General features: G+C 37.7%; 1 pseudogene; it reads left to right on the top strand.

Moving 5' to 3' along the window:
• Window positions 1-3,735: 3,735 nt before the first annotated feature.
• On the top strand, window positions 3,736-5,718 carry LOC142446962 (afadin- and alpha-actinin-binding protein-like; annotated as a pseudogene).
• Window positions 5,719-10,674: the final 4,956 nt, after the last annotated feature.

Here is a 10,674-nt window from a genome sequence, read left to right as displayed (position 1 = left end):
CAATGGAGATCCCCTCATAGAGGGGCTTAGGAGAGGAGATGGGTTAATTAGGGTGTGAGGTAGTATCGATGAAGAACACAGCTTTCCCCCAGATCCTGGATGCTTCCTCCTCCCAACTACCATGATCCGAATTCTACCTTGCAGGGCTGGATAGGACAGAGGCTGTACACTGGTACATAGGAGGGTTGGAGATACAGGGAATACAGGGTGGATGATACCTCCAGGACCAAGGGAGTGAGGGACGATGCTGGGAGAGTGGAGGGTGAGTGGGTTGGAAAGGGGAAACTGATTACAAGGAGCCACATGTGACCTCTTCCCTGGGAGAGGGACAGCAGAGAAGGGGGGAAGGGAGACCCCGAATAGGGCAAGATATGACAAAATAACGAGGTATAAATTACCAAGGGCATATGTGGGAGGGGGGAAAAGGGAGGGAGGGGGGGAAAAAAAGGAGGACCTGATGCAAGGGGCTTAGGTGAAGAGCAAATGCCTTGAGAGTGATTGGGACAGGGAGTGTATGGGTGTGCTTTGTACAATTGATGTATGTATATGTATGGATTGTGGTAAGAGTTGTTGGAGTCCCTAATAAAATGTAAAAGAAAAAAAAAAAAAGAAAATGATTAGGGCAAAATATGTACAGATGTGCTATATACAATTGATGTATGTCTATGTATGGATTGTGATAAGTGTTGTATGAGCCCCTAATAAAATGTTTAAAAAAAAAAAAAAAAAAAAAAAAAAAAAAAAAGATATACCCATAAAAAAAAAAAAAAAAAAAAAAAAAAAAAACACATAAATACCTGAGATATATTAAATATTTATCAATACTTGTTCCCCTTTTATGCAAATCTTTATATTCTATATCTTTCCTTTCATTTAACATTTCTTTAATTTAATGCTGAAGATCTTTAAAATGGGGTTCATATTTTATTAATCTTTATGTAAAACACATTGTAGATATTCAATAATTATTATTTTACATAGATTACCTAAAGTATTTTAGGTTGGGGCATTCATGTTCATGAAAAGCATTTAAAATGCTCAATTATAGGCATAAAATGTTTAAGTTTCGTTGTCTCCAATACTATCCATTTTTAGGTTCTATTTGTAAACATTTTGTGGTGAATCTTTCTTAATTTTTTCTCCATATATATGAGTATAAACATTGATATAGGTAGACATCTGTTTTTTTTTAATGGTGTCACACAAATATATTGTCTTGCAGTTTGCTTTTGTTAATAACAAATGCAAGGTAGCTATTGTGTCAGTAATATATCATTTTTAATGGGAGAATATTTTTCATTGTATGAATATGCCATAACATATCTATTTCTCTAATGATTAGCACTTATGTTTTTTTAAATTTTTTGTTTGTATGAGAGTAAACTGAAAGTATGTTATGAGGGTTGCAGTTGATACATGTATGGGTCTATTCCAAACAAAAATGTTTAAATATGTAAATATGTTTCTATGATCAGTGGAGGCTGGTAGAACATTTTTTCAGTAATATACTTGTCTTGGCCTTGTTATGGTGTTATTAATTTTTTAAAAATGGCCCAACCAAACAAGTGACTTCTGAGGCCTGCTAAATTCAAGGAAGGGAGGTCAACTCAAAAGGTTAGGGTGACTGGAAGAGATAACCTTGATGGATTTTCTCAAAGGACACAGGATGGTCATGGTAACTTATTATAAATGTTTTAAGAAAATTGAAAACTGCACTGGTGAGGAAAAGGCCCGGACAATAGAGCCGAGGAATTATTTTCTGCCATAACAATGCACCTGCTCTTTCTTTTCAGGTAGCTGCCCTATAAAAATTTTCTTGGGTAACCTTCCCCCATCCACCTTAAAGCTTTGATCCTGCCCTATCAGAGTTCTTTTTGTTCCCCGAACTCAAACAACATTAAAAAGGAACTGGATGCCCAAACAGCCATTTTGATGGCACATGAAATAAAAGGCACAGAATTCTTTGTAGAACGGTTAGAAAGATAGAGACACTACCTTCAGAAGTATATGCATATAATTCTATATATATACACATATAAAGAAGGATATAGTGAGAAATAATATATTTTGATATTTTTGTTTAATAAAGGTTTCTATGACTTTATCAATACATTTTGACTTTCCATTGTAAAACATTGCAATGTGTGTCATACTTAGATGTTATATATCTCTGATGTTATTTATGTAGATTGTTTATACATTTATATCTATTTAGACATGTGATTATTTAATATTAAGAGCATCTATCCAGAGACACTTATTCTAATGTACAGTAATCACACTTCAAAATTGTGATAGAAATACAAATTTCCCAAATGTTATTTTCATTCTTGAAAATTTAATCTTTCTTAAAAATGGTCAAATTAATAAGCAAACATTTATTCACATACAATTTTAACTTATCATTAAAATGGGGTCTCTTTTCCTGTTTATTTTAATTTATATTTGTACTTTCTGTTTGCACATGCCTGGTTCTAATTCTTTGTTTTATTTTTCTTTGTTTGTTTTCTGGTCTAGTGTTCACAAACATAATTGTATGATGCAGATAAAGGATGGATGCTTCCTTAAATGAATGAGTTTGGACTACACAACACATAAGGAAGTGGCCTAATTAATGATACAGCCTATCAAGGATCTGAAAACACAATTAATACTAACATGGATGATGGCCATTTGTCAGTGCACAAAACATAACGATGTCGAGTAAACTATATCCAATTGAGCTATCACTTAAGAAAAATATTAAGACAAATGGGAGAGAAAATATATTGTTGGGCAATTATTTGGCAATATAGTCATGCATTTTAACTCACTGAAAATTCTCATTCATGGCATGATGTAAATGTATAAACAAACATACAGAAAGGTTAATTAATTTCTCAAATTGACTTGAATCTAAGTTCTATGAAATATCAAAGCCATTATTTTTTTGATCATGACCTATTATATCAAAAACTAAACTCACTGCTACTGATTCAATTCCAACTCTTAGGCCAGGGTAGTAGAAGTGCCCCATGGATTCTGAGGCGCCAACTGTCCGGGCGTAGAAAGCCTTGTCTTTTCCCCATGGAGTGGTTGGTGGTTGGGGATTGCCGATGCTGAAGTTAGCAGCCCAATGTGTAACCACGACACCACAAGGCTTCCATGACCTCTTCCTTTTACAAAACATTGTGCATGATTTATTTACATACATGATAGGTAATATATACCTGCCTAGAGAAATCATAAATTACGATCCCCTTTTATGTACAATAGTATAGGACTTGCTTCAAGAACAATGTGATTTTTGGCCAAAATAAAGTGTCCTCATGCAGCATATGGCTCCCAAGTGAGTGCAACGTAGAAGCAGGACTGGAGACCTGCAGCAGGGGTGGAATTCCAGGTGGGCCTGGAAGAAAGGGCAGGATTTAAGTATATGCAAAGGGAAGCTAGGGTTCTCTAGGTGGGAAGATTGGTCTCCGTAAATATGAGCACGTGTCTTAGGTTGTCTTCCTTCTTAGCACTGACAATGGTGAACTGCACCTGGCTTTACCTGAAAACTGCCCGCTATGAAAGATTTCTTGCTTCCCTGTTTCCCCACACGTATATGACAGATGGGCGTTTGGCTTTACCTACTTCGTAAAAGTGTTTCCAGAGGGCATCCTTGATGTTACAAGTGGAGAGAGCATTGCAGTCCAGTAAATTCCACTTGCTGCACTATCTCCAAGGATTAAGGGATGCAAAGGGTGGCTTTACTGTTTTTCAAGATACATGGGACAGCACCGCACCCTGAGGCGGGAGTGTGGGCCCTCGGGGCTCTGGGAGCAGGTTTCCAGAGCCGAAGCAGTCCTCCCCTGACCGAGAAGGAGATGCCTACACAGAAGAGTGATAGTCGCTGAACTCCATGCTTCCTGCTGCACTAGCAACTCGGAAAGCATAAATATCTCTCAATAGACCTCAGAAACAAATGTCTCCATCAAGTTTATACTCACATCAAGTGCTATGTTCTTCAATACCTTTATCCAAAAATGTGCAGAGTTTTCTCCGTGCCTTCTGCACGGAAGAGAATACTGAACAAAGTATTTCCTATCGTGATCAGGAATTGACTACTTTCAGCTTTCCTTCATTATACGAAGACTCCAAAGACAAAGATGCCAAGAGAGAATTAAATATAGTTGCTGTTTTAAATTGTATGAATGAACCACTTGTACTTCAACGGAAGAAACTTCTAGCTCGGGAAAATGTGGAAACACAGAATCTGAACCTGGGAAGTGATATGGATCATCTCCAGAGGTGCTGTGCAAAACTTCAGGAACAACTGGAATCTTCCAGGAGCGAAACGATTGGACTTCAGGAAAGAGACAGACAGCCACAACGCCAGAACAGGGATTTGCACCAGCTGCTTAACAATGAGAAGGATGAGGTGCAAAAATGACAACATAGCATCCCCAGCCGAGCCGCACAGTACCATCAGGATATGAAGAGAAAAGAACGTGACTACAATAAATTAGAGCATCAACTTGTTATGAGCAAAAAGGATAAAAAACAGCCACGGATGTTTTAAACTCTGTGGGACGAGCTGATGGAAAAAGAGGCTCCCGGAGAACTGGTTAGACGGCAGCCAGGAATGAAGATGAAATGTGTAAAATTCTCTTGAATGATTATGAATATCGTCAGAAACAAATCGTAATGGAAAAGGCTGAACTTAACAAGGTTCTTCAGCAAATGAAAAGGGAATGATTTCTCTTCTTTCTCTCCGAAAGTAGAAACCTCGAGAACGAGCCGATGATAGGACAACTTTGTTTCTGACATTGCAGATGACGCGGGAACTAAGTCGAGAGAGGATGCGGGCCCTTTGCTGCGCAGCGGTGAGAGAGCAGCTTACGAATTGCCTCCGAACACAGTGGAGAATTTTGGAAAGTCATGTAGAAAAGTGGATAACCAAGTTTCCAAGGTGCACTTAGATGGCTTTCATGAGGACGATGTAGTTTCACGAGAAGACCATGAACAGGAGACTGAAAAGCCTGAATTAGAAATTCAGCAGTGTACAGAAATGATCAGCAACAACTTTTACAGCCGCAGCTTACTACTGCATGTGACGATGCTCCACTTCTCTCCCACGACCCTGTTATTTGTCGGGAGAAAAAGAACGTCTCAGAGGAGAGTGGTCTTTGTTTAAAGAGCAAAATAAGGCTTTTGAGAGAGAAAGACGAAGCTGTACAGAAGCTGATCCTGGCATTGGAGAGGAAGGCGTGTGAAGAAGAAAGAGCCAGTTGGTTAAAGCAACAGTTTTTAAATATGACTACCTTCGACCCCCAGAACTCAGAAAGGGTGAAACTTTTCAGTGCCTTCTCGGGAGCAGATTCTGATCGGGACAATCTTCCAGTACACTCAAGGCCACGGCAGAGGCAGCCTCGCAGGGTGTGCCGCAGGTCTCCATCCAGACGTCTAAATTTACCGAATCCCTTTCCACTTCCCCTCCTTCCCCCTTTGGCCACACACGCTCCTGTGCACCTGAACGTAGGTTTACCCCCCTGTGAAGCCAAGTTAGTGAACCAAAGACACAAAAAGTGCAAGCAAGGTACTGAATGTAACTCATGAAGAAACAAAACCAAATCAGGTTGGGAGAGAATGTTTAAGTCAATCACGGAGCTTGGCGCTGGGACCTGGGTCACAGGAAGGTTGCTGCAGTGGATGCCCTTGGTCTGCACAAATGCTCATGCAGAAGACCTTCCTTAGACGCGGGGCCTGACTGTTCTGCATCTGTGTTTGTAACAGTCCATAGCTGAGCTGAAACGGGTGTGGCATAAAGTCCTTCTCTAGTAACATAAGAGAGCCGGTCAGAGTTGTTTGAACCCTCCTGCCTTCCTCCAAAGAGCTACAATGTTAAGTCTATTTAAAATGATACAATAGCTTTGGATATGTCTTTTTAGTAGCAGAAGCGTCTGGTCTGTGAATGAAAGAATGTATAGATGTTTGAATGAGAACAGAAGCACTAGCATGAGTTTCCTCTTGGAGGTATTAAAAATAGCACTTTTAGGAAACTGATTATTGTCAGTGCTGAATTTTTATCTCAAATATAGTTGGTGTTGGAAGTTTAGCCCATACTTGAATGTACACTGTAGATTTTTAATAAAGCAAGTTCTATATTTATTATGTTTAGTGCAATTTGAAATGACCTCTTTCATATATTTTAAATAAAGTGAAATTTATGTATGTTTAGTACATAGATATACATGATTATGCTGAGACTTTAATAATAAATATTTACATATCCATAATTATAATATTTCATGACAATAAAAAATGTTTAGTGAGGAAAAATATGTCAGACTGTCTAAGATATGACAAAATAATAATAGTTTATGAATTATCAGGGGTTAGTGGGGGAGGGTAGAGGGGGTGAGAGGGGTTAAAAATGAGGAACTGATGCCAGGGGCTTACGTGGAGAGCAAATGTTTTGAGAATGGTGAGGGTAACAAATGTGCAAATGTGCTTTATACAATTGATGCATGTGTGGATTGTGATGAGTTGTATGAGCCCCCAATAAAATAATTTAAAAATATGTCAGACAATGTAAGACATGACATAATAATAATACTTTATAAATTATCAAGGGTTCATGATGGTGGGGAAGGGAAGGGAAAAATGAGGAGCTGATACAAAGGGCTTAAGTAGAAAGAAAATATTTTGAGAATGATGAGGGCAACAAATTTTCAAATATACTTCACACAATGGATGTATGTATGGATTGTGATGAATTGTATGAGCCCCCAATAAAATGATTTTAAATACATATATGTGTGTGTGTATATATGTATATATATGATTTTAAATACACATATATGTGTGTATATATACACACACACATATATATCTATATATATAGCTACATGAGGAACAAAATTAAGTTTTTAGCAGTAAAACAGAGAAAAATACAGTCTACAAAGCAAGTTGGGAACAATATGACCAAGGTTGCTGCCTGCATTCCTTAGAGGTGTTTATAAAGAAAAGCTTATTTTTACAGAGATAAGGAAATGCATTAGTGTTTTCTGATATAGAGTCATCAAAATCTATTTTGTTTTTATGGCTAGATAAAGTTTCTGACCTTAAAGGAGACTTCAAAGACAGATAAGCAGATAGATAAAACACCCTAACAGAATTTAATTAAAACTATAATGAACATTGGTTTCGTGTTATCTAGATGAATTTCCAGTCTTGCAGTTTGTGTCATGCTGGTAGATTTCATTGCAGTCAACCTCCTTAACTTGACTCTGAAATATGTGCTGATGCTGTGTCCAAAGAACAAAGGACACATCCTGTTTCATTTAGGGATGAAGGTTCTTTCCTTCTTTGAGAACATTGTGATGGGGTAAAATGAATAAAAGAAATAAAGTTAATAGAGTTGTATAAGACTAAGTATAAAACTATAGTATCTTAATAATAGCCATAATTTTTTGAGTGCAGGATCCCTGGTGGCCTAATGGCTATGAGTTGGACTGCTAACCACAAGGTAAGTAGTTTGAAGCCACAGGAAAAGGCAAGATGTTCTGCTCCCTTATAGAGCGTGACAGTCCTGGAAACCCACAGGGACAGCTCTACTATGTCCTATGGAGTCGCCATGAGTCAGAATAAACTTGGTGAGTGAGTGAGTGAGTGAGTGAGTGAGTGAGTGAGTGAGTAAGTGAGTGATTATGCATCAGCCTGAGGCCCAGTAGTATGGTAGAATAATCATTGGATTGTTAACTGCAAAGTTATGTCAGTGGTAAGCTGCTATGTCACCAGTTCAAACCCAGCAGCCACTCTGAAGCAGAAAGAGGAGGTTATCTGCCTCCATAAATATTCACAACTTCAGAAACCCAATCAATATTCTCTGAGTCAGAGTTAACTGGAGTGGTTTTGCTTGGTTATTGTGCATCAGGTAAATTTTAAAAATCAGGACAGCATCTAGAAAGAAAAATTCAGAAGGAGGCATGGAAATAGAGATGAGGTAGGACACTGGTACTGTGGGACTTCAGGGACCAAGGACGATAACTGATATTTGTGAATATATAGACTATGATACCCATTCTTCCCAGGATTTTTTCTTTTATATTTGAAAGGAATGCTAGGGAGTTCTTTTTTTACTGTACTTTCTGTTGAGCTGAGAAAAACACAGTCCATCAGGAAACATGAATTTTTCCAAGTCATCCTGAACAAATTATTGGTGACAAGATTGAACCCAAATTTGAGTGACTCTTTAGTCCATGTTATCAATTAACTAACGTCTATTTTAACTAACATGGTTTCTTGTACAAGCTGTGTATATACATCTTTCAAGTGAATCAGTGGCTGAAGGGGTGTTTTATGGTTCCTTCTCTCTGATAGCTCACTATTTGGCTATGGTAATTACAGTAATAGACAATCATTGCATTGCTGAAGAAGTACTGACAATTTCAAGTATATCTGACAGAAAAATCTGGTGTTCCTGGTGAGCAAGGACTCTGCCATCTTATTACAAATATTATGAATTCTATTTTTCAGCCTAGAAAATGAGAGTTGGAGAAGTGGAATAATTTGGCAAGTAATTTGAGTATACAGAAGTCCATAGTTCTGACCAGCTTTAACAAAATAGAACATTTATTGAACTACGCTTTATTGCATAATAGATATCCCCACCTGATACATATTTTTTACTTTATAATGAAACAAAAAAACAAAACTCACTGCTATAGAGTAGGTCCTGACTCATAGTAATTCTACAGGACAGTGTAGAACTAACTGACTGTGTGTTCTCATGGCTGTAACTAATCTTTCTCCTAAGCAGAAGCGGATGGCTTGCAACTGCAGATCTTGTGGTTAGCACCCATAATGTTTAACTACTGTGACACTAGGGCTCCTAATTTTATATTTTGTTATGAAGTTTCACTAATCCCCATGGCCATTATCAACTACCAGATGCCTTCATGTCCTGTCTACTACTGTTCCCATTCCAATGATGCCTTAGGCACTTCTGTCAGTCGAGTATAATCTCATCAGAGGATTTTTTTCCACTCTTGCAGGCACCCCAGTATCTTCCACAGTCTCTGTAGAAAGTAGCGCTTAAATAAATATTGTTTAACTGAACGACACCGAACCTATGTTCTTTAAATTCCTCTACTCTGACTCCATAGGTCATTCTAAATTCAAAATGAGACACACACGATATGTCCATCTGTGACATTCGTATTCAGTTAAAATCTGGAACATGCATCTTATTTATCCAAAATTAACTTTCTGAGAAAGAAATTACCCATTCATAATAAAGTGAATTCACTGGAAGTTATAGTAACAGATTTTACAGTTTTTATAATGCCCACTTCCATTACCATGGAATGGGTTTTGATCTTTAAAAAAAAAAAAAAAAAGAGGACCTGATGCAAAGGGCTTAAGTGGAGAGCAAATGCTTTGGAAATGATGAGGGCAAAGAATGTACGATGTGCTTTACACAATTTATGTATGTATGCATTGTGATAAGAGTTGTATGATTCCCTTATAAAATGTTTTAAAAAAAGAAAACAAAACAAAAAGAAAATTATGACGGCAACAGATGTACAAATGTGCTTGAGATGATGGATGTATGGATTGTGATAAGGGTTGCATGAGCCCCCATAAAATTTTTTTAATTGCTTAAAAAAGGGCTCCCAATTAAATGATTAATTAAAAAAAGTAAATCTACATAAAGCTTCCAAGGCTGTCACTCTTTAGGGAAGAAAGCACCTCATGAGCAGCATCTTCGCAGTAAACAGCCCAAAGTAGCATCCACTGTACCAGAAATGCTCTGTTAGGATTTTAGAACCAGGCTTAAAAGGGGAGGATGAGTTCTTTTCATTTAGTAGCACAATTCTATTTTAATTTCTTATTTTTTACTATATGATGAACCCCTGAGAATAGCTCTTTAAATAAATTGTTCTTGATGTTTGTTTGTATGTAAGATGTTAGCAGAAAATACAGTGCTTTCAAATAACAATTTATTATCTCTCACAATCCTGTGTATTAACCAGGCAGTTATCTCTTGGGGTACAGTGACATGCTGGTCAGGACTGGAGTGAGCTGAAGTTTCAGCTAGGGACACTGTGAGCTCCAGTTCATGTACATGGTGCATAGTTACTCCTGCGGCGAACTGGGAGCCTAGCTGTGGCCGTTAGCCAGAGCACCTGTAGATGCCCTCTCCACTGGATTTTCACTATTCTTAACATAGCAACGAACATCTGAGAAGGATCATCTCCAGGAGGAATAGTGAGAGATTCATGTGGGAGCTGCAAGAAGTTTAAGCCTAGATTTAGAAGTCCTAAGATGTTATTTCCACTATAAAATATACAGCTAAGATCATCCCAGAGTCAAGAGCTGAAGAGTTTTACTTCACGTGTTACTGTGATCACAGGCAGGGCATACTCATTACAGATCATTGTCTGCTGACCACAACTGATATTCCTTTCTAAGTAAAAGTTCTGATAGTGTGTGTATTTGGCGCTAATTTTAAGGGCAGTAGTTCAAAACCCACCATGTGCTCAACAGGAGAACAATAAGTACATCGACTCCTGTAAAGATTTACAGTCTTGTAAACCTTCTATAGGATTGCTATGAATTGGAATTTACTCTAGGGAAATGGGTTTGGGCTGGCTCTAAACTAAAATGTTAAAAAGAAGAAATGAATAAAAGAAAATACACTTACTT

The sequence above is a fragment of the Tenrec ecaudatus genome, chromosome 4 (genome assembly GCF_050624435.1).
Source record: "Tenrec ecaudatus isolate mTenEca1 chromosome 4, mTenEca1.hap1, whole genome shotgun sequence".
NCBI lineage: Eukaryota > Metazoa > Chordata > Mammalia > Afrosoricida > Tenrecidae > Tenrec > Tenrec ecaudatus.
This window is presented reverse-complemented; position numbering and strand designations above follow the sequence as displayed.